General features: G+C 46.6%; 1 protein-coding gene across 1 annotated transcript in view; it reads right to left on the bottom strand.

Moving 5' to 3' along the window:
* Positions 1–25,311, bottom strand: part of ADAMTS8 (ADAM metallopeptidase with thrombospondin type 1 motif 8) — a 126,348-nt gene that overhangs the window by 4,960 nt on the left and 96,077 nt on the right. The gene's annotated exons all lie outside the window — the stretch shown is intronic.

Raw genomic sequence — 25,311 nt, 5'->3', positions numbered from 1 at the left:
GAAATGGGAAATTTCCATCATTTGTTTCTTTCCATCTATTACAGTCTTAAGACGGAAACATCAACATACGAAATCCATTTCTAATATTCCCACAGATCTTAGTAATATATAGTAATATGGCTGCCCTTCTCCTCAGTGAGATATAGTAATATATATAGTAATATGGCCGCCCTTCTCCTCAGTGTGATATAATAATATACAGCTCAGGCAAAAATTAAGAGGCCACTGCACAATTTTATAAAAATCAGCTTCTCTACATGTCTGACAGCCATTTCATTCCAGTGTCAGTTGAATTCCAACCAGAGTACACCTCATTCTACTTAATGTGCTTCTGATTTGGTGATGACCTGAACCAAATCTTATTTAACAAAGGAAAGTATAAAAAACCCTGCTGTGGTGTTCACAATCCTCTTGCAATGGGGCAAGCTGGATGGCAAAACAAGTGCTAGTAATATCCCAAAAGTAGTAGGAAGGAAAGGATAACTTTAACCATGCCAAAGGAGTTGAAAAGAAAAGTCTTGAGTGAATAAAAGAAGGACTCAATTCTGGCTTTACTAGCAGAAGGATACAGTGAGCGTCATGTTGCGTCCATCCTTAAAATTTCTAAGACTGCAGTCCATTACAACAAAGTCAAGCAGCAGACATAGGGGACAACAAAGCTACAGACCAGCACAGGGCAAAAACGACTCTCCACTGACTGGGATGACCGTCATATTATTCGAATGTCACTCAGCAACCACAGGATGACATCAAGTGACCTACAAAAGGAATGGCAAGTGGCAGCTAGGGTGAAGTGCACGGCAAGAACAGTTTGTAACAGACTCCTAGAGGCAGGGCTCAAGTCATGTAAAGGTAGAAAAAAGTCTTTCATCAATGGGAAGCAAAGGAGAGCCAGGCATAAGTTTGGCAAAGATCATAAGGATTGGACCATAGAGGACTGGAGTAAGGTAATCTTATATATATAGTAATATATATGTAATCACAGGAATTGCCCAACAATTGCACATTCTCAATTCTGGGTAATACACCACCAACAGATAATAATCACTCTATGGTAACCAAAAAGGTAGAAAAAGGAATTTGGCACCACACAATGGCATATAATTAATAAAACCACATTTTATTTATACAAAACATAAAAAAACAAGGTGTAATAAGAAAGGTGTCAAACAATTGACAAAGGGACTGAAAAAGTCCATGGAAAGTCCTACCACAGCAATTTGTTTAAAACATTTTAGTGCACCCAAAGATATAATGAAAAAGGGACAAAAACGCACACCAAATGGTGTATATATAATGGATATCCTTGTCTATGACCAACAGATACAGATCAATAATAGTACCAATCCCTTCTCATATAGATGCCCTGACGGTGCTAACAGCAGGCCGGGTGAACAAATAAAGGGTTAAATACCTATGAGTGTAAGCTGGAGGAGAACCCTGGATGTCCCTTGAGCCCCGACGCGCGTTTCGCACTGCTTCTTCCGGAAGCGTGTCAGGGCAGGAGGCATAACCTGGTTTAAATACCTGACCTATCGTCACCATTGGTCAGTGATAATGTGTCATCTACGTTAAATAATAATGAAGCGCCAGGAACAGAGCCTGCACCATGCATCCTAGAAGGTCCTGTATGTTACTGTATATGTGGCGGCATAGAGCGGTGCATGGACTTTTTCAGTCCCTTTGTCAATTGTTTGACACCTTTCTCATTACACCTTGTTTTTTTATGTTTTGTATAAATAAAATGTGGTTTTATTCATTATATGCCATTGTGTGGTGCCAAACTCCTTTTTCTACCTTTTTGGTTACCATAGAGTGATTATTATCTGTTGGTGGAGTATTACCCAGAATTGGGAATGTGCAATTATTGGGCAATTCCTGTGATTACATTGTTATTTGCTGTTGTTTGAACAGAGCTTGAGAAGGTATGGACTTTAAAGCCAAAGAGAGTTCTTGGCAGGCTAAGGCTTCAAATATTTTTCAGAAAGGTGTTGGACATCATCCTACTTTCACTTCTAATGGCAACAATGGGAATATAAAAAAATATAAAAATGCGTTACACAAAAAGATAAAGATCTGGTGGACTAAAATTACTTTGGAAAATTATGTGGTCCAAAAAATTATTCCAAGAGGATTAAGAATTAACATTTTTCCTACTTTTGATTTGGGTGATGAAAATTTGATCAATAGGTGGATGAAAGCGGCAAATACATGTTCATTGGAGTTTATTGCCATTATTATTGGGAAAAATGTTTCATCATTGAAGGTCATTGAGATGGAAATTAATGCCCTTCAAAAATCCCTTCAACAAGAACTTGGTGCTGATAAATTTCAAGAGTTGATCCAAAGTTTGGATAAAGATGTTGAGAAATGGGAGAATAATATAATCAGGGTAAACAAAAGAAATACGAAAGGGATTTGGGAGATTTTTAATCCAATAAAATATTTCGCTGGCAAATTAAAAAGGAATCTGTGAAAAGAAACTTCTCTAGAAGTTCGTCTGTGGTATCCATTTCATCCATGAGTGAAAGTGGGGGATCCAATTTTGAAGGAAGGTATGGCCCTAGAACAAGACAAGCTTACAAGAAAAATGCACCGACTAGGAAAACTGAAAAAGATGGTGTCAAGGTAATTAATTTATCCTCACATTTGTTGACTGAGGCACAGGAGAAATTATTGTTTAAGGGATTAACCTTCTCACCTTCAATTGATTTAGACCCATTCACGGTCATAAAAGACCTTCACCTTTTTTCAAGAAAATTGGTGTTGAAGAGGATGCATTATAGAGGAGAAAGTGATGATGGCCTTTCAAGTAGAGAGGAACAACAGGCCTTAGAAATTTTGGAATCAGTGATGGAGGAAAATAATTCTACAGTAAGTACTGATTTTCCCACAATGATGTTTAATAGGTCTAAGAAATTTCCCCCTTTGACTACAGTACCCGCGGTTGATACTTTCACTAAAATGGTATAATTGGAGATTGAGGAGTTGAGAAAATCTAAAAATATGTCATTCAATAATCTTACTAGGATTGAAAGGGAGACCTTACAGCAGTTGAGAGAGTGGGATGATGTTGTCTTCAAAATGGCCGATAAAGGGGGAAACATTGTTATTTGGCCAAATACAATGTATGAGGCTCAGGCATATAAAATCCTTAATAATTCTGTTGAGTATAAGCCACTCACTTATAATCCCATGACCAAATTCCAGATGGAATTGGTTGACATCTTGAGGAGGGCATATGAAGACAACATCACCCCTAGAAAACTTCTTTGGGTTTATGAGAAACTTAGTCCAAGATTGACTACTTTTTACCTTATTCCTAAGGTGCATAAGGACCCCCTTAATCCTCCTGGTAGACCTATAATTGCTGCCAATGAAGGCCTTTGTGAGATTATTTGTGACGTGGTGGAATATTTTCTGAAACCCTTAGTGGTACAACTTCCATCATATATAAAGGACACCACTGCGGCTTTGGGCCATTTGGAAAATTTGCAATTGACGGAGGATATGCTGTTAGTCACCGCTGATGTTGAGGCGTTGTATTCCTCTATTGAACATACTGATGGCTTTAGAGCTGTGGAGAAATATCTACGGCAATGCAATTTAAGTGGCGAGATGGCATCATTTATCTTAGTACTGTTGAGATTTATTTTGACTCATAATGCCTTTATTTTTAATGGAAAAATATTCTTGCAACAGAGGGGTACTGCAATGGGGGCTTCCTGTGCCCCCTCTTATGCAAATTTGTTTATGGGGGGCATGGGAGTGGTCAATCTTTCAAGAGGAAGACACTGTTAACATTGACCGGGTCCACAACTGGATCCGTTATATTGATGACATTTTGATCATCTGGGAGGGCCAAGTTGTGGACCTGGAGATATTCATGAGTCACTTGAATGTCAACAATCAAAACATTAAATTGACTTATAAATTTGGATGCCAAGTAGATTTCTTGGATTTATCCATTTCAGTGCTACCAAATGGCCGTTTGTCTACATCCATCTACCGGAAACCTACTTCAAATAATTATTTTTTGCACGCTTCATCCGCTCACCCTAAATCCACAATACCTGGCATTCCGATTGGCCAATTTTTACGTGCCAAAAGGATTTGTTCTGAGTCACAATTTGAGGCACAGTCAAAAATTCTAAAAAAATGTTTTCAAGATCGCGGTTATGGTCATCGCATGATCTACAAAGGGTATAAGAGAGCTAAAAATACGCCAAGGGATCAACTCCTACACAAAAATTTGCCTATTTCATCTCTGGAAGATGGTGACAATCAGGTAAGGTTCATAACGAACTATAATAGTAGGTGGTCTGATCTCAAAAAGATCTTTGATAAACATTGGAGAATTCTTCTTACTGATCCGGCCCTAAAGCGATGCTTGCCGTCTACCCCACAATTTGTAGAGAGAAGGGCTCCTAACCTACGAGACATGTTGATTCATAGCTCTTATGTTGCCAAGAACAGAGAAAGAGCTAAAAGAAACCCGGAACGTATAGGGTTTTTTCCTTGTGGCCTCTGTAAGGGCTGTGCCAACATGAGGAAGGCACTTACCTTTTTTAATTTCAATAGGTCAAGGAAATTTGACATCAGAGCACATATTACTTGCTCAACTAAAGGCGTAGTGTACCATGCAGAGTGCCCGTGTGGGAAAATCTATATAGGCATGACAAGTCGCGAACTTAGGGTCAGAGTTCGTGAACATTGCCTTGATATTGATAAAGCGAAAACTGTTTTAGATGTCACAACTTTAAAAACCTTGCCCAGACACTTTAGGAAATACCATGAATGTAATTCGAGGCTTCTCTCCATCAGGGGAATTGATGTCATTGATCTGGGCCCGAGAGGGGGTGATTTGTCTATAAGATTGGCCAAGAGGGAATGTCAGTGGATTTATAGACTAGGGACCTTAACTCCCCAAGGACTGAATGAAAATTCAGGGTTTAGCGCATATCTTTAGTAGCCTTAGGAGTAGTGTTGAGTAGAGTTGAGCGAAACGGGTCGAAAAATTTCAAAAGTCGCCGACTTTTGGTAAAGTCAGGTTTCATGAAACGAAACCCGACGCTAGGGTGAGGTCGGCCACGAGCTCGGCGACTTTAGCGCCAAAGTCGCGTTTCAAAAGTTTGTTTCCGCCCTTTTCAGCCAATCAGGATCCACGGACACTGTGGGCAACGTGATGACATAGGCAGGGGTCACCACCATCTTTGAGAAGGGCATGCAAGTGATTGGCTTGCTTTGGGGGGCATCACAGGGGGTATAAAAGGGCGTGCACGCCGACCGCCATGTTACTCATGCTGATCTCAGAATAGGGAGAGCTGCTGCTGCGGCTGATTCTGTAGGGAGAGCGTTAGGCAGGGAAGAAGACACCAAAAACTGCTTCTGCTGCTAGCGATTTTGCCTGTACAACACACCAGTCACTGTGTGTGCAGTGCAAGTGGAGGCTATATTTTGCTGGATCAGCTGTGTTGGTTGTTAGGCTGCCTTATAAGGCTTCCTGATAGCTGCATTGCTGTTTTCCCACTGCTCTGCAAACTGCTTTTTTAAAAGAAATACAAATTTTTTTTTTGTCATGGTGAGGTACTGAGCGTGCATTTTTTCACACCATACAGCGGTGTACGCTCCTCACACAGTACCGTGTAACGGCTGTTATCATGGCCACAGTGAAGCTATCTGTGTGTGACTCTGTAAGGATAAGTCGAGGACATGTTCCGTTCTTACAGACCTCCACCTTCTAGTTTTGTCTGGTTTTCAAACAGTTAAGTATATTTGCTGTTTGATCACATTCAAAACTATAGAGAGACAGCGTGTGTCAGTCCGTATACTTAAAAAACACGGAGCTTGACAATTTTACGGACACCGTACAGCGGTGTACGCGCACGCTCCTCTCTCACTACCGTGTAATGGCTGTTATCCCGGCCACAGTGAAGCTATCTGTGTGTGACTCTGTAAGGATAAGTCGAGGACATGTTCCGTTCTTACAGACCTTCACCTTCTAGTTTTGTCTGGTTTTCAAACAGTTAAGTATATTTGCTGTTCGATCACATTCAAAACTATAGAGAGACAGCGTGTGTCAGTCCGTATACTTAAAAAACACGGAACTTGACAATTTTATGGACACGCTCCTCTCTCAGTACCATGTAACGGCTGTTATCACGGCCACAGTGAACCTATCTGTGTGTGACTCTGTAAGGATAAGTCGAGGACTTGTTCCGTTCTTACACACCTACACTCTAGGGAGATTCCTATTCTGCCCAATTCTATATACACCTTGTAGTTTGTCATACACTAGCCAATTTCTGCCTGTGACATAGCGGTGTGATATTCACTGGGCCTCACACAATCCAACAGTGTCCACAGGTGTGTTCAGAAATTCTACATCTCCCCTGTCCATTTTTCACACCTACAACATTGAGCCTGTGACATAGCGGTGTGATATTCACTGGGCCTCACACAATCCAACAGTGTCCACAAGTGTGGTCAGAAATTCTACATCTCCCCTGTCCTATAGTGACATTTTTCACACCTGCGACATTGAGCCTGTGACATAGCGGTGTGATATTCACTGGGCCTCACACAATCCAACAGTGTCCACAAGTGTGTTCAGAAATTCTACATCTCCCCTGTCCTATAGTGACATTTTTCACACCTGCGACATTGAGCCTGTGACATAGCGGTGTGATATTCACTGGGCCTCACACAATCCAACAGTGTCCACAAGTGTGTTCAGAATTTCTACATCTCCCCTGTCCATTTTTCACACCTACAACATTGAGCCTGTGACATAGCGGTGTGATATTCACTGGGCCTCACACAATCCAACAGTGTCCACAAGTGTGGTCAGAAATTCTACATCTCCCCTGTCCTATAGTGACATTTTTCACACCTGCGACATTGAGCCTGTGACATAGCGGTGTGATATTCACTGGGTCTCACACAATCCAACAGTGTCCACAAGTGTGTTCAGAAATTCTACATCTCCCCTGTCCTATAGTGACATTTTTCACACCTGCGACATTGAGCCTGTGACATAGCGGTGTGATATTCACTGGGCCTCACACAATCCAACAGTGTCCACAAGTGTGGTCAGAAATTCTACATCTCCCCTGTCCTATAGTGACATTTTTCACACCTGCGACATTGAGCCTGTGACATAGCGGTGTGATATTCACTGGGCCTCACACAATCCAACAGTGTCCACAAGTGTGTTCAGAAATTCTACATCTCCCCTGTCCTATAGTGACATTTTTCACACCTGTGACATTGAGCCTGTGACATAGCGGTGTGATATTCACTGGGCCTCACACAATCCAACAGTGTCCACAAGTGTGGTCAGAAATTCTACATCTCCCCTGTCCTATATACACCTTGTACCTTGTTTTACATTACTATATAGTTTGTGGGATTTTGTGTACATTTTTACCAAAAATGAGGAAGGCTGGAGGAAGAGGCCGTGGAATTGGGCGGGGGTTGCCAGCTGGTAATGATGGTGTTGGTGGTGGATCTGATGGTAGTGGCAAAACCAAATAGGACCGAATGCAGGAGGTGTTGAGCCTGCGTCATCGTCTGGCTCCACAAGGCCTCGAAGGCTTAGTTTTCTAGGAGTTGGCAAACCGCTCTTAAAGCCAGAGCTTCAGGAAAAAGTTTTGGCTTACATTGCTGACTCAGCCTCCAGCTCTATCGCCTCCTCTTCTGAAGTTGTAAAAAATAAAAGCACTGAGTCGTCGTTGGAGGCTCATGTTCATGAACCACACCTTTCCTTGTGTCCTTCACCCCAACCAAGATTGAAGGATGACGCAGGCCATACAACTGATTACTCCATGGAGCTGTTTTCACATACCATGCCTGGGTTATCAAGTGAAATGGTGAATTACCCAGGCCAAGATGAATCTGACATGGAGTGCACTGATGCACAGCCACTGATAGATGATTCTGCTGGTACATTCACTCAGAGCACTGCATTGTCCTCGCAGTGTAATGAGCCAGATTCTGACCCTGATGAGTCTCAGGTGCCCCTTCCCGCATACTATACCACCATACATGGTGACACAGAGGAAGGTGCACATGACATTGAAGAGGAGGTTATGGATGACCCAGTTGTTGACCCAGATTGGCATCCATTGGGGGAAGAGGGTGCTGCTTCCAATAGCTCACATGAGGAGGAGGAGCATCCACAGCAGACATCGACATCGCAACAGCTGTTATCTGGGAGGCCCGGAGCACTCCAAAGACAGGTTCCAAAAATCGAAAGAGTTGCTTGTCCAGACGGTCAAAATAGCACAGCGTGCTAGGCCGCAAAATGTCTTCCAAAGTAGGAAGAGTGCAGTGTGGCACTTTTTTGAACAAAATCCTCATGATCAGGCCAAGGTTATCTGTAAGAAGTGCGCAAAGACCTTTAGCCGAGGGAAAAATCTGAAAAATTTGAATACCAGTTGCATGCTTAGACATTTAACCAGCATGCACTTGCAAGCGTGGACACAACACCAAACCTCAAGTACCACATGTGCAACTGATCACAAAGAAGGTAGTCAGCAACGCTACATTGTTTCCCCCACTGTAAGCCCACTGGTTAGCACAGCAGCAAATGTTGAGGTGTCGTTGCAAGGCCAAAGCAGTCAGGGAATCCCACTGTTATATCAACGAAAGACTGAATCTAGGCCATCAGAAAGAACATCAACTCCATCACCATCAACCCTCTCTCAGTCCGCCCTGTCCACCGCTAGTTCCACCATATGCAGCTCTCAAGTCCAGCTCACCCTCCCAGAGACTATGAATAGGTCAAGAAAGTACTCAGTCTCTCATCCGCGTACACTGGGTTTGAACGCCCACATTGCCAAACTAATCTCGTTAGAGATGATGCCCTATCGGTTGGTGGAAAGCGCAGCTTTCCGCGAACTCATGGCCTATGCAGTACCACGCTATGACCTACCCAGTCGCCACTTCTTCTCTCACAAAGCCATCCCAGCCCTCCACCATCATGTGAAAGACCGCATTGTCCATGCACTCAAGCAGTCAGTGAGTGGAAAGGTGCACCTCACAACAGATGCATGGTCCAGTCGGCATGGCCAGGGCCGTTACGTGTCCATCACTGCGCACTGGGTTAATGTGGTGGATGCAGGGTCCACAGGGGACAGCGGTGGTGGGACAGTGCTGCCTAGCCCACGGTATAGGAAACAGTTGGCTGTAGGCGTTCGACCCTCCTCCTCCAGAAGCGAAAGCTCGTCCACAGAGCGCAGTCGTACGAGCACTTCATCTGCAGCTGCCACTGTTGCACATGAGGTGTCCCCCTATCGAGCAGCTAGTGGAAAGCGTCAGCAGGCTGTGTTGCAGATGATGTGTTTGGGCGACAGACACACCGCGGAGGTGCTGGCCGAGTACTTTCAGCGACAAACTGAGTCATGGCTGGGCAGTATACATCTTGAGGCAGGCAAGGTAGTTAGTGATAACAACTGTAATTTTGTGGCAGCCATAGCCCTTTCAAAACTCAGCCACATACCTTGCTTGGCTCACACCTTGAACCTGGTGGTGCAGTGCTTCCTCAACAATTATCCGGAGTTAACAGCCCTGCTCCAGAAGGTGCAAAGACTGTGCGCGCACATCCGCCGGTCGCCTGTACACTCTATTCGTATGCAGAAGCTGCAGCGATTGCTCCACCTTCCCAACAACCGCCTCTTTATCGACATTGCAACAAGGTGGAACTCCACCCTGCACATGGTTGAGCGGCTGTGCAAACAGAGGCAGGCCATAATGCATTTGTGGGAGGATACACGGCCAGGCACTTTGAGAGCAGACATGGAGTTGACAGGTGTGCAGTGGTCGAAGCTGAAAGACCTCTGTAAAGTCCTTCAGTGTTTTGAGGAATGCACACGGCTGGTAAGCGCAGACGACGCCATCCTAAGCATGAGCATCCCACTTATGCGTCTGCTCATGCAAACTTTGACGCACCTTAAGGAGCAGGCATCTGCAGCCAATGTTGACGAGGAGGAAGAGGAGGAGGGAATCCTTGATGACATTCAGCCATTGTCTGCTCAGGGACCTCTCCTGGACGAGGTGGAGGAAGAAGAGGAGGAGGAGGATGATGATGGGGATGATTACTTAGGGGAGGAGGATGCATCTCGTGGGGCAAGTGAAAATGTTGGCATGGCAAGGTCTGGTACAGGGTTTGTGCGTGACTGGAGGGATGTGGATTTGCCAGAAAGTGCTCCTCCAACCAGCACTCGCAGTGCATCATTGACACCGGGAACATGTCAGATTATGCCTTGCAGATCCTAAAAAGGGACCCCCGCATTGCCAAAATGATGAACGATGACGACTACTGGTTGGCCAGCATCCTGGATCCACGCTATAAAGGCAAATTACAAAACATCATGCCACAGGAGAACCTTGACCTAATATTGGCTAATAAACAAGCAACTCTGGTTACCGGTTGGTTGAGGCATTCCCAGCACACAGCAGCGGTGATGGTTCTCACACAAGCCGTACGGGCCGGGGGCAGCTTGGCAGAGGTGTTCATGGTGCACACAACAGAAGTGGCGTTGGAGACAGGGGTTTCATGACAATGTTGTGGAATGATTTTTCAAGTACCGCTCACACAAGTGTTAATACTGCATCGATGGAAAGTGACAGGAGACAGCAGTTGTCAACTATGGTTACAAACTACTTTTCCTCCCATATCGATGTTCTCCCGCACAGGTCATTCCCCTTTGACTATTGGGTCGCTAAACTGGACACCTGGCCTGAATTGGCACAATATGCCTTACAGGAGCTCGCTTGCCCAGCTGCAAGTGTGCTATCGGAAAGAGTCTTCAGTGCAGCTGGATCAATCCTGACAGAAAAAAGGACCCGTCTGTCAACCCAAAATGTGGATGATCTAACCTTCATTAAAATGAACCATGCATGGATTTCCAAGGACTTTGTCCCACCTTCCCTTGATGACACACAGGTTGCCAGAAAAATGGCTTGCTTTGGTCCTCCTCCTATTCCGCGAACTTGACCTATTTCGCCTTTTGCAGCAGCTGAAAGTCTCTCATCAACATATGCCACGTTGTAAACCGCCCTAACTGGGCTGCCCCCCCCATGGCCGAGGTCACCACCTAGCGCACGAAACCGTGCGAGTGCCGTTGCCCTGGACAGGTGGGTAGGCCGACTCTTGGGCACAGGCACTGGCACAGGGTCCCTCATAGTGCAATCAAGTGTCTCTGACGGTGGTGGTGCACACCCGCCGTCAGACACACCGCCATACTATGAGGGGCCCAGTGCCAGTACCGACGCCCACGAGTGTGCCCCCCTTGCTTGGGCAGGGCCCCAGCATTTGCAATGTTTACCTCTCCCTGCTCCTCCGCTGTGTAGTCTGGGCTGTCAAATCCTTCACTGGGAGTGCCACTACAAATTGATTGAACTGAAAGATGATGGTTAAGATGTAGCTATGCCCTGTCCTGCTGGCCGGGCTCTAGCTCCAGATGATCAATGGCTTCCATTTCTTATGGACGTCGACTCACAATGACATGCAGTGGTGGTTTATCATCAGCTTTCACAGTTTTCCTACTCACAAACGTGTGACATTCCGGCGCACATTTTAAAATGTGCCCTCTCATGCCAATCAAATAGAATCGCCTACAGCCTGTGGCTTCTGTCTTTTGCACTCCAAAGTTACGTGACAGATCATGATAGCCAGTGAGCACCATGTTTACATCGCACCCTGTGATAAAAATTTGATTGAGATGAGTAACAGTGATGGAATCAACGGAAGTGCGCTACAGCAAGACTTTATTCACAAAAAAATGTTTCACTGTCTCAACACACAAATTAATTGAGGGTCAGCATCGCCTATGAGAATTGTGACGGAAGTTTTTCCCGTGAATAGTAATTCCTAGATTTCTGCAATCACTAACCTTTATGTCAGTAATTGTATGCATCTCATTTACTATTGCGGAGAGGCTGGACTTTATTACTGAGACAGATATATATATGAAGATTTAAAAATAACACCAAAAGTATATAGTTGTGTACGCCTCAAATGCATTTCCTTTTTTCCACTTTTTAGATTGCTGTGTAATCCATACTGAGAACACGGAGATTTTACATGTTTAAACTATGCTATATATACCTGCTATCCAGTGATAAAGTACCCTTTCTCAACTTTGTACAATCTGGTCAAATCCATACTGGGCCTGAGAACATCTGAGTCTGCCTCCTGATCTATAGACATATATTTTTAATGTGTAAACTAGGCTACATATATACGTGTTATCCGGTGAAACTGTACCCTTTATCAACTTTATACAATGTTGTTGAATCCATACTGGGCCTGAGAACGGCTGCCGAGCTGTTAAGCAAGCTACAGCACCTGTGGTTTGGACACGTAATTTTTTCAGGAATGACGGTTAGGCCTAACTCTGGAATTGCGGTTGACCTGAACTTACTGGGAAATCATCGTTCGTGGGGAATAATCTGAATCCCAGATCCCCATCACTAATGGAGTTCAGCAGGTTATCTGCACCTGTAAGCGACAAAAGCTGGTCCTTTCAGTGTAGCGTGCATGCAGCCCTGGACATGTACGGGAATGCTAGACCTGTTATTGCTCGATCTCACGTGCCAGAGCCTCGCTTATCCCTCTAGTAAGCTTGGCGCGTACTGCGGGGGCATGCCGGAGTCTCGGTTGTTAACGGAATAAAGCTGAGAAATCGCTAGCACAACTACAAACACACATACCACACCACACACAGAATCGACAAAGCTTTCAAAGTGTGCATCTTTTCTTTAGGTGGCATGGTTGTGGTTTCCCGGGTGGAGTCCAATTAAGCCACAGGCTCCACTCCTGGTGGTGCCCTTTTGGACATTCCTTTAAGGTTCAGCTTTGCAATCATACTGCCCATGGAAACCAAAAACTTTGCCTTCATGGACGCTGTTTGGTGGTTCGTGGGAATAACGCCGCCCCATCAGCAGTCGGCATATGGGTCGCCCTCCCAGGGCTGTGGGGTACTCGGTACCGGGCCGGTGTCAGTGGGATGTGTCACAGCAGCGGTGACCCGGACGGTGGCCCTGGGCGCCCATGTAAATGGCGTGGTCAGGACCTCAGCCAACCTCCGGGACCAAAATGGAAAGCTCCCTTCCAACACTCCGCCAACATGTACCTTCCTGAACGTCTCCTTTCTAGCGCTTGTGGGGGAAGCACTCACAGGACCGTGGTTCACTGAAGCGCCTCCTGTCTAACAGATGTTCCTCAGACTTTACTTGTATGGCAGACAGCTGTAGCCTTTTCCTTCTGGCTCCCACACATTGATGCTGGGGCCTCCGAGCCTTAGTTGGGTACAGAGCATTTATAGCTGCTACTTCCCCAGGTTTCTGCTGCAGGAACGTCAGTGTCCCTACAAACTCGGAGACCGGAATCCGGACCATGCGCTCCAGCTAGGAGTGAGCCTTAACTCTGCTCATCCTCCAGCTCCCCTTCTCACATCCACACACTTCCCCTTCCCTGCAGTGCCCTAACTTACCTCCTCCCGACCACAGAGAGCAGCTCCTCAGCAGTCAGGTTCAGAGGTCTCCCTGCTAGCCTGGAGTGAGAAATGTGTTGTGTGTTGGTTTCACTGCTAGAGAGATCCTTCGTTGCTCCCAAGCTTGACAACACACTCCCTAGGAGGAAGGTAATGTCACAGTGGCGACCGTACTCTTGGGGATGCCACAAGTGCACTGAGGCCCAGCCACTGCTGGATGATGCTGCTGGTACACTGACCCAGACCACTACATTCCCCTCGCACTCTACACTGCCAGAATCTGACCCAGAGGAAACTTAGGTTCCCCTTCCCACATACTATACCACCTTACACGGTGACAAAGAGGAAGGTGCAGATGAAAGTGCAGGTTCCTTGAGCAGGTGGGGGGGCATACTCATGGGCGATGGCACTGGCACAGGGCACCGCATAGTACGCAAAAGTGTCTCTGCCGGTGGGAGGGCCTAAACAGCCAAGTGCAGTGAGATGGAAGATGGGGACGACAAGGAGTTCAGAGTAGTGCAGGGATTCCCTAGCAAGGAGACTTTTGTAATTGTTTTCAATGTTGGGACAGCAATTTTTGGGGAGCACTATACTCTGGTGAATGATATATGGGGCCCACCATACACTGGAGCATTCCAAAGGTAGACATCAGACACTGGAGCAGCATTTACAGGGCCCATTATACACTAGAGCAATAGAAATGGGGCCCATTATATATGAAGCATTATTTGGGCCCATAAGACAGTGGAGCTTCATCCATTGGGACCAACATATACTATAGCATTATGTGGAGCTCATCATATACGGTTTGAAACATTATATGGGATCAATGATTCCATATGGAGAAATATATGGGCCTCATTACTCTGTATAGCGCACTAAGCGCTAGCCATAATACTGTATGGAGTTATATACTGTCCGTTTTTGGAGGTATTGGAGAATTTAAAATGGATATCAGTCATGAGATGTAAGAAGTGAGGTATTTTTCATTGTACTATACCGCTATTTCTCTGCCGTATCGGAGCATCATGAGTTGTGGTATGTGTTAAAGGGGCGCTCTTTGGCCCTGGGCCCACGAAAACCTGGAGCCAGCCCTACCCCCCCACAACTGTAGCCAAATAACCCCCATTTTTCAGTGCGTAACTAGTATTATGAAGTAAATTAAGGTTGACAAGCTTAAGTAATAAGAATTGATGCTTTTGGCATTCAAATGGGCACTGTAAGTGTGTTTCCTGTCCTCCCCTCACTGCCGACTTTAATTCCCCATTGACTTACATTGGGTTTCGTGTTTCGGTCGGACCCCCGACTTTTCCCTATAGTCGGCCGATTTTGCTCGGCCCGACTTTTAGAAAAGTCGGGTTTCATGAAGCGAAACTCGACCCTAAAAAAACAAAAGTTGCTCAACTCTAGTGTTGAGCATTCCGATAACGCAAATATCGGTTATCGGCCGATATTCGAGGTATCAGAATTCCGATACTGAGTTCTGATACTTTTTGCATATCGAATACCGGAATCGGAAGTTCCCATAATGCTATGAGCCAGTTTAATTTGATTCAGCCAATGAGGAATCCTCAGAAGTGTGGGCACATCCTGTTAGGCATGTAGACATGTTAAATAATGGCATGGCTGCTGAAATGATGTCATGATGCACTATAAAAGCCGCCGCCGCCATTTAGGGTTCACTCTGCTGTGAATTCAGTTAGGGACAGGCTGCTGTTCAAGACTCTGAGGGACAGTTAGAGATAGCGATTTGCTATATAATATTGTGCTTTACCCAGGCTATATTATCAATCACTGTAGCTTTCTTTTGCCTTGCAGCGCTGTTCACAGCTGTCTGCAAGGTCTGTGTGAATGCAGCTCATGCTGTAGTGTGTCACCTCTGGTTGTAGGCTGCTCAGCGTGCGTCACTGCCTCATACATATTTATTTTTGTTTTATTGCTGCTCATTTTTCATTAATTCTCCTATTAGTGTGCATCCATCCGTATCCATCTACATTGGTTGCAAACACTATAGGAGTAGAGAGCGGAGCCTTTCTGCAGCCTTTCAGTGCTAGTGCCCAGTTCTCTGCACTGTTCACGGCTGTCTGTGAGGTCTCTGTGTGTGAGTGCAGCTCACGTTGTAGTGTGTTCTGCAGCCACCTCTGGTTGTAGTCCGCTCAGCGTGCGTCACTGCCTCATACATAGTCCTTTTTTTGTTTTATTGCAGCTCATTTTTCCTGACTTTTTTTCTCCTATTAGTGTGCCTCCATCCGTATCTATCTACATTGGTTGGTTGCAAACACTATATAGGCGTAGATAGAGGAGCCTTTTTGCTGGCTTGTGCCCTGCAGCCGCAGCCAGATTAGTGTTAGCCTATTTTTTGGAGCCTCATCTATTGTATTGTAGGTTACCTTCCTGCATTGTAATAGCTCCAAAAAGTTTGTGATACTATCGCTTTCACTTCTTTGGTCACATCCTTTTTTGAAAAAAAAAACCACGTAAATAAAGTTCACCAAACACTCCACTTGACAGTTGTGTAGGCCACATTAGCTCATATTAAAGTGTAGGCCACACACTTTAGAAAATTACTTTAGTGTTTCTTATACCTGTTAGCAGCTGTTCAGGAATAAGCACACTAAGCCCCCCCCTTTGTACTTTTCTGCCTATCTTTATCAGTCTACCAAGATGAAGAAGGCAGGGAGTAAGGCTCGTGGGCGTGGAGTTTCAGCAGGGGGAGGACGTGGGGATTCTGTGCCTGCTGCGGGCACCAGTGACTCAGCATCCCCCAGTTTTACCAGGCAACAGCCCTTTATGCGCAGCTTTGTAGGACCTCGCCGTACCCCACTGCTGTGGGACGAACAAATTGAAGCCGTTGTCGGATGGATGGCAGCTAACGCATCGACTTCAATTACTTCCACATCCTCTCAGGGCCAGAGCACTGAAAGAGCAACATCTGTCTCTTCACCACCTGCCAAATTGCCCAGTCAGTCGGAGAGCCTTGGACAGGAGCCATCTCTACTTCTGTTCTCTGAATCTCTTGGTTTGGAAAGAGGGGGCCAGCCAAGCAGCATTCAAGAATGTGAAGAAGAGGGAGTATGCAGTGATGCGCAACTGCTTTGTCCCTCTGAATCTGAAGAGGCGGGTGGGCCAGTGCCTATGGTCAGCACACCTCAGTATGCATCAGATGATGAGACTCAGGTGTCACTTTCTGGTGTGTACTGTGCTGGCGAGACTACCCAGGAGAAGCAGGTGTTTGAAGAGGGGAGTGTAGATGATGAGGTCCTTGACCCATCATGGCGTGAGGAACAGGAAGGTGGTGGGAGCAGCTCTGAGGAAGAGATTCCCCAAACGGACAAAACAGGAGGGAGAGGGAGGGGGCAGACTTGGTTGCCTGTAGCCTCCACTTCGGCACCCGTTAGGAGCATTCCTCTTCCAAAACCCAAAACGGGCGCTCCCAGGACTTGCAGTGCGTGGTCCTTTTTTGACACAGTTGCAGATGACATTTGCTTTGTCAAATGCAAGCTGTGTCATCAGAAAGTCAAAAGAGGGAAAAGTGTCAGCAACCTGAATACCACAAATATGTGGAAACATGTGCGGACCAAGCACGTGGTGGAGTTACAAAGACACACTGAAGACGTAGGCCAACCTACAGCACCACCTACCACCTCTTCAACTCGTGTTGTAGCCTCTTCCACCAGCTCACACACAGCTGGTTCGGCTTCCTCACAGGATCGCCATGGAAGAACTTCTGGCACTGTTGTCCAGAGACCCAGTGACATTCCACCCACAGCACCACGTTCTCTGTCATCCTCACACTCCCAGGCCACTCTACAGTCATCGGTAGCACAGGCATGGGAGAAAAGGCGGCCATACTCGGCAAACCGTCCCCAAGCACAGGCTCTGAATGCTGGCATTGCAAAACTACTGGCCCTTGAAATGCTCTCATTCAGGCTGGTGGAGACTGACACCTTCTGTAACTTCATGGCATTGGCAGTCCCACAGTATACCGTGCCCAGCCGCTTTTATTTCAGCAGGCAAGCCGTCCCTGCCCTGCAAAAGAATGTGGGGGGAAAAATTAAACATGCGCTACTAAATGCCATCAGTAGCATGCTCCACCTGACCACCGATGCGTGGACCAGTAACCATGGACAGGGACGATACCTTTCCCTAACTGCCCATTGGGTCAATGTTGTGGAGCTGGGTACAGATCTTGAGAGTGGCGCTGTACGTGTTCTGCCAACTCCAACGATTGCAGGAATCCAGTCTGTACACATTGACTCCTCCTCATACTCCAGTTCCTCTGAATCAGCGCTGCAGGAGCCTACTACGACCGATATGAGCACAGCCGTGGCCAAACGTCAACAGGCCGTACTGAAATTAATTTCTTTGGGGAATCGAAGCCACACAGCGCAGGAGCTCTGGAATGCCATCAAGCAGGAGAGCGACGTGTGGTTTGTGCCAGCGAATCTCCAGCCAGGCTTGGTAGTGTGTGACAATGGCAGAAATCTGGTGGCAGCTCTGGGCCTAGGCAACCTCACTCACACCCCATGTCTGGCATATGTGCTCAACTTGGTCATGCAGAGCTTTCTGAGGGACTATCCGGATCTTGATGCACTGCTGCACAAGGTCCGCATAGAGTGCGCTCACTTGCGGCGTTCCAGCATGGCAAGATCGCGCATTGCAGCTCTGCAGCGCCGATTCTGCCTTCCGGAACATCGCATCATATGTGACCTACCCACCAGGTGGAATTCAACGTTACATATGTTGGAGCAGTTGTGTGAGCAGCAGGCAGCAATCATGGAGTACCAGCTGCATCAGGCGCAAACAAGTCGCACTGTGCGCCGGTCACACTTCAGCACCACTGAGTGGGCCTCTATGAAGGACATCTGCCACGTTTTGCGTGCCTTCGATGATTCCACGCGGATGGCGAGTGCAGATGATGCACTAGTCAGCATGACTGTCCCCCTTATCTGCCTGCTTCAAAAAACACTGCAAGCACCAAGGGAGGAGGTTTTGGAAGAGGTGGAGGATGAGGAGTCACAAATGCCATCTGCTTCTGGACAGTCTGCGCAATGTGGTTCCTCACAAAGGCCTAGGCAGGGGACACTTTGTGAGGAGGATGAGGAGGAGTCAATGGAGGAGGAAGACATCTCTCCAGAGGAGGGAGGTACACAATGCTCTAGCAGTTAGTATGTAAAGTGAGGGTGGGGTGATGCAGAGCAGGCAGAGATGACGCCTCAAGCAGAGGACAGCGTTTCTTGGGCAGTTGGGAGTCTGCAGCACATGGTTGATTTCATGCTGCAGTGCCTGAGAAACGACCGCCACATCGCCCACATTCTCATCACGGCTGATTATTGGGTGTACACCCTCCTAGATCCTCGCTACCGGGACAACTTACAAAGCCTCATAACACCGTTGAAACGGGAGCGTAAAATGCGGGAGTACCAAGACACACTGGTGCATTCCATCATGTTCTCCATTCCACCCGAGAGAAGTGCTGCTAGTGCTTTACAAAGCAGCTCTGTGCGTCGAGGCAGTGGAGGAAGCTCTGCACAAAGAGGAAGCAGAGGCAGTGCCTCAGCACAAGGCAAGACCAGTATGGCCCAAATGTGGCAAAGTTTTGTGTGCCCGCCACAAATGTCTACACCATCACAGACGGCTCCAGTCAGCAGGAGGCAACGTTTCCGTCAGATGGTAACAGACTACATGTCTTGCCCTGTCAGTGTACTCCCAGACGGCTCTTCCCCCTTCAAGTTTTGGATTTCTCAGCTGGATACATGGCCAGAGCTTAGCCAGTATGCATTGGAGGTGCTGGCTTGCCCTGCTGCTAGTGTATTATCGGAACGCGTCTTTAGTGCCGCAGGTGGTGTACTAACAGACCGTCGCACGCGACTATCCTCCGATAACGTTCACCGGCTTACTTTTCTGAAAATGAACAAGGCCTGGATCTCGCCGGAATTTGCCAGTCCTCTTCCAGAATACATAATTGGTTGGCAACAGTATCCAGGTCTCCTGTTGTGTTCATGTTTCTACCACCTGAACTGTAATCCCTGGGCTCCAACACCGCCAGTTGTCCGGCAAAGTCTCCTGCTGCCTCCACATTCAAACTACATCAGATTTTACACTTGCTCCAAGTAGGCCTCAGCCTACTCCATGAATAACCCTGGGCTCCAACACTGCCAGTTGTTGCTCAGAAGTGCCATCTACACAGAGAAAAACACTAGCTCCTGTGTTAGTGGGGTTCAGTAACGCCAGCTGCTCCCCTGCTGTGTGTCCGGCAAAGTCTCCTGCTGTCTCCACATTCAAACTACATCAGATTTTACACTTCCTCCAAGTAGGCCTCAGCCTACTCCATGATTGACCCTGGGCTCCAACACTGCCAGTTGCTGCTCAGAAGTGCCGTCTGCACAGAGAAAAACACTAGCTCCTGTGTTAGTGGGGTTCAGTAACGCCAGCTGCTCCCCTGCTGTGTGTCCGGCAAAGTCTCCTGCTGCCTCCACATTCAAACTACATCAGATATAAAACTTGCTCCAATTAGGCCTCAGCCTAAACCCTGATTGAACCTGGGCTCCAACACCGCCAGTTGCTGCTCAGACATGCCGTCTGCACAGAGAAAAACACAAGCTCCAGTGTTAGTGGGGTTCAGTAACGCCAGCTGCTCCCCTGCTGTGTGTCCGGCAATGTCTACTGCTGCCTCCACATTCACACTACTACTGATTTTAAACTTGCTCCAATTAGGCCTCTGTCTCCACTCTGTTTGTAGTATTTTCCCTGGGTTCCAGCACCGCCAGCTGTTTCCCGGCATTGTCTTTGGCACAGATACTCCCTCCTGCCCAGCCTGGTTCCAGCACGCCTGCTGTTTCCGGATAGTGTCAATGTCACTTTGCCACCAATACGTTGTCCTGTCGTGTTGCGGTCGGGTTAGCCGAGTCTATGGTGCCTGCAGTTTATGGGCTTCCTATGTGGGCTTCGGGATCTGGCAACAAAGGCTGGTTCCGTAGTGCAATAGGACAAGCACCCCCTGTAGGACTGTGGGTTTCGGTAACTGCAGCCGGCTCGCGCCTTGCAACTTTGTTTTTCATGGGTACCTTCTGCTATCCATCTGGGTTCCAGCACCGTCAGCTGGTCCTCGCTAGTTCCATTGGCTCTTGCAGCTTCTGCTACCCATCCGGGTTCCAGCACCATCAGCTGGTTCTCGGCAGTGCCTTTGCCTTAGGTGCCTCCTTCTCGGTATCTGAGTTCCAGCAACGTCTGCTGGTCCTTGGTAGTGCTTTCTAGCACAGGTAACTCCTGCTTAGTAACCGGGTTCCAGCACCGTCAGCTGGTCCTCGCAGCTTCTGCTACCCCTCCGGGTTCCAGCACCGTCAGCTGGTTCTCGGCAGTGTCTTTGGCACGGGTACTCCCTCCTGTCTAGCCTGGTTCCAGCACGCCTGCTGTTTCCGGGTAGTGTCAACGTCACTTTGCCACCAATACGTTGTCCTGTCGTGTTGCGGTCGTGTTAGCAGAGTCTATGGTGCCTGCAGTTTATGGGCTTCATATGTGGGCTTTCTGGATCTGGCAAAAAAAGGCTGGTTCCGTAGTGCCAACAGGACAAGCACCCCCTGTAGGACTGTGGGTTTCGGTAACCGCGGCCGGCTCGCGGCCTTGCAACTTTGTTTTTCATGGGTACCTTCTGCTACCCATCCGGGTTCCAGTACCGTCAGCTGGTTCTTGGCAGTGCCTTTGGCTTAGGTGCCTCCTTCTCGGTATCCGAGTTCCAGCAACGTCTGCTGGTCCTTGGTAGTGCTTTCTAGCACAGGTACCTCCTGCTTAGTAACCAGGTTCCAGCACCGTCAGCTGGTCCTCGGTAGTGCAATTGGCTCTTCTTCCTTCTGCTGCCCCTCCGGGTTCCAGCACCATCAGCTGGTTCTCAGCAGTGTCTTTGGCACAGGTACTCCCTCCTGCCCAGCCTGGTTCCAGCACGCCTGCTGTTTCCGGATAGTGTCAATGTCACTTTGCCACCAATACGTTGTCCTGTCGTGTTGTGGACAGGTTAGCTGAGTCTATGGTGCCCGCAGTTTATGGGCTTCCTATGTGGGCTGCGGGATCTGGCAACAAAGACTGGTTCCGTAGTGCCAATAGGACAAGCACCCCCTGTAGGACTGTGGGTTTCGGTAACTGTGGCCGGCTCGCGACCTTGCAACTTTGTTTTTCATGGGTACCTTCTGGTACTCATCCGGATTCCAGTACCGTCAGCTGGTTCTCGGCAGTGCCTTTGGCTTAGGTGCCTCCTTCTCAGTATCCGAGTTTCAGCAACATCTGCTGGTCCTTGGTAGTGCTTTCTAGCACAGGTACCTCCTGCTTAGTAACCAGGTTCCAGCACCGTCAGCTGGTCCTCGGTAGTGCCATTGGCTCTTGTTCCTTCTGCTGCCCCTCCGGGTTCCAGCACCATCAGCTGGTTCTCAGCAGTGTCTTTGGCACAGGTACTCCCTCCTGCCCAGCCTGGTTCCAGCACGCCTGCTGTTTCCGAGTAGTGTCAATGTCACTTTGCCACCAATACGTTGTCCTGTCGTGTTGTGGACAGGTTAGCTGAGTCTATGGTGCCCGCAGTTTATGGGCTTCCTATGTGGGCTGCGGGATCTGGCAACAAAGACTGGTTCCGTAGTGCCAATAGGACAAGCACCCCCTGTAGGACTGTGGGTTTCGGTAACTGTGGCCGGCTCGCGACCTTGCAACTTTGTTTTTCATGGGTACCTTCTGGTACTCATCCGGATTCCAGTACCGTCAGCTGGTTCTCGGCAGTGCTTTTGGCTTAGGTGCCTCCTTCTCAGTATCCGAGTTTCAGCAACATCTGCTGGTCCTTGGTAGTGCTTTCTAGCACAGGTACCTCCTGCTTAGTAACCAGGTTCCAGCACCGTCAGCTGGTCCTCGGTAGTGCCATTGGCTCTTGTTCCTTCTGCTGCCCCTCCGGGTTCCAGCACCATCAGCTGGTCCTCGCTAGTTCCATTGGCTCTTGCAGCTTCTGCTACCCATCCGGGTTCTTGCACCTTCAGTTGGTTCTCGGCAGTGCCTTTGGCTTAGGTGCTTCCTTCTTGGTATCTGAGTTCCAGCAACGTCTGCTGGTCCTTGGTAGTGCTTTCTAGCACAGGTACCTCCTGCTTAGTAACCAGGTTCCAGCACCGTCAGCTGGTCCTCGGTAGTGCCATTGGCTCTTGTTCCTTCTGCTGGCCCTCCGGGTTCCAGCACCGTCAGCTGGTCCTCGGTAGTGCCATTGGCTCTTGCTCCTTCTGCTACCCATCCGGGTTCCAGTACTGTCAGCTGGTTCTCGTCAGTTCCTCAGCCTTCTTGTACCTTCTGCTACATTTCCAAGTTCAAGCTTTTAGAAATGGTTTTTGGTTATCACTCTGGATCTCCCTGACGATGACCCTGAAGACCACCCCGAAGAAGACGACGATCACGAAAACGATGACCCTGAAGACGACGACCCGGAAGACCACCCTGAAGAAGACCAAAAAGATGACCCTGAAGAAGATGACCAAGAGGACAAAGAACATGAAGACAACCACCAAGATACAGAACAATAAGAAACAGAAGACCAAGAAGCAGAAGAACAAGAAGCAGAAGAACAAAAAGCAGAAGAACATTAAGCATAAGACTAAAGATCAGAGCAAAAGATATTATCTAAATTATAAGAAGAAGACTAAGCAGTGTATGGGGGTGAGTCCGTTCTTCCTCGTGGTGCCCCTGGAAAATGCCTGCTGCTGCAGGCCAAACTGAACGCGGACAAATCCTGTTGTAAATCTTTTGTGACAGGCAGAATGGAAGGTGTAATCTTCAAACTTTTATAGATAACAACTACAGGAATGACTGTCACAAATAAGAATATGATGAAGAAGAAGAATAGGAAAAAAATGAAGAAGTAGAATATGAAGAAGAATAATAGTTGAATAAGAAGAATATGAAGAAAGTAAAACAAAAGAATAATAGGAAGAAGGTGAAGAAGAAGAAGATGAATAAGGTGAAGAAGAAGTTGATGAAAAAGATGCTGCTGCTGCTGCTGAGGATCATGAAGGAGAAAGTGTGGGAGAAGTAAAAAAGAAGGTGAAGAGCATGGAAGTAGTGAAACATACATATCTGACAAAATATAAAAAAGGTTAACATAGTCAATATCTTTATAACTCCGAAAGTCTTTAAAAAAAAAATTTATTCCTGCTATACCATTTGATTGGGCTAAACCTCTATGCCTATAATGTCTCCTCCACCTCCCCCAATACATTCTTACATTCTACATTATTAGTTGTTTTTCTTCATGTATAATTAACCTACAAGGAAAGAAAGGGTTTTTTTTAATTCCGACATTTCTGTCCCATTGACTTGCATTGATTTCCGGTATCGGCGATATCCGATACTTTTTGGTATCGGTCCGATCCAATCCGATACGATATTTCACGATATCTCATCGTATCGCTCAACACTACGTAGGAGTGGTGGGTGGGGGTTTTCATTTATTTACATTTTCTTGTTTTTAATTGTTTTTAATTTTTGTTCTAGTTACATCTCGATGTGATCATGTGATTATCTGCTATATTCTATTCTCGTGAGGATAAAGGAATTGGTTTCATACTAAAGAATTGGTCCGGTTATTGTCTATTATCCATCACCTGTTCCTGGGAGGACAAAAAAATTGATTCTGCTTTGGGAGAAAATAACTGTCCGGCTATCAGTCACTATTCTTTGTTTTTCATTGTATTTTATTTTTTTTCTATATTTCTCCCTTTTTTTCATATATTTTGTCTTTTTTGTCATATTTGTAGTTACTGTAATTGATACATATCCTTCATTAATGATGGATTATAATTATTATGGGGTAAAAAAATTGTTTTCACTTTATTTGGTATATATGTATCATGAATATTGTCACTGAATAGGTGTTTATAATATTATTATTGGCGCTATGCACTTTAACATTATTATAATGATTATTGTGTCATTATTATACATATGTTGTTAGTATGATGTTCATCAATATGATCTTAATGCACGTTTGCACTTTATTTTTACTTTCACTGGTATCCATTTTAAGTGGCTATTTACATTGCACTTATATATTGGTGCATAATTCTTTTTCATGTCCATATGATTTAGGTTTTTTTGCAAGTGATTTGTTCATTGCTACTTGTTAATTAGTAGATTAACTTGTTCTAAGGCTGAGCACATACCGGTATACAGAGCCGCCGGGGTTTACTCCGTGGTCTGCCGCGGTTACGGTCTCTACACGTCCCTTACAGGACCTGTGGTTTCTGAGCCACGTGACCGCCCAGTATTCCCCTCATTGCGTGGTGAGTCTCATGTGACCCGGGTGTGCGCTGCTCTATGCCTCCACATATATAGTAACAAAGAAGGACCTTCTAGGATGCATGGCGCAGGCGCTGTTCCTTGCGCTTCATTATTATTTAACGCAGATGACACATTATCACTGACCAATGGTGACGATAGGAATAAGGTCGCCCTTCTCCTCGGTGTGATATTATATTCAGTAATATGGCCACCCTTCTTCTCAGTGCAATATAATAACATACAGTATATAGCAATATAGCTGCTCTTCTCCTCAGTGTGATATAGTAATATATCATATATAGTAATATGGCCGCCCTTCTCCACAGTGTGATATAGTAATATATATAGTAATATGGCAGCTCTGTCAAAAATTAAGAGACCACCTACATCAAAATCCTGCCATGGACAGCCCATTCTACAGACGTGAACTCCATTGAAAACCTCTGGAATGTAATCAAGAGGATGATGGATAGTCACAAGCCATCAAGCAAAGAAGAAATGCTTAAATTTTTGCGCC

This window comes from Dendrobates tinctorius, unplaced genomic scaffold (genome assembly GCF_039654945.1).
Source record: "Dendrobates tinctorius isolate UK_male_01 unplaced genomic scaffold, ASM3965494v1 ptg000028l, whole genome shotgun sequence".
NCBI lineage: Eukaryota > Metazoa > Chordata > Amphibia > Anura > Dendrobatidae > Dendrobates > Dendrobates tinctorius.
Note: the sequence above shows the minus strand (reverse complement) of the source record. Positions and strands in the feature narration are given on the sequence as shown.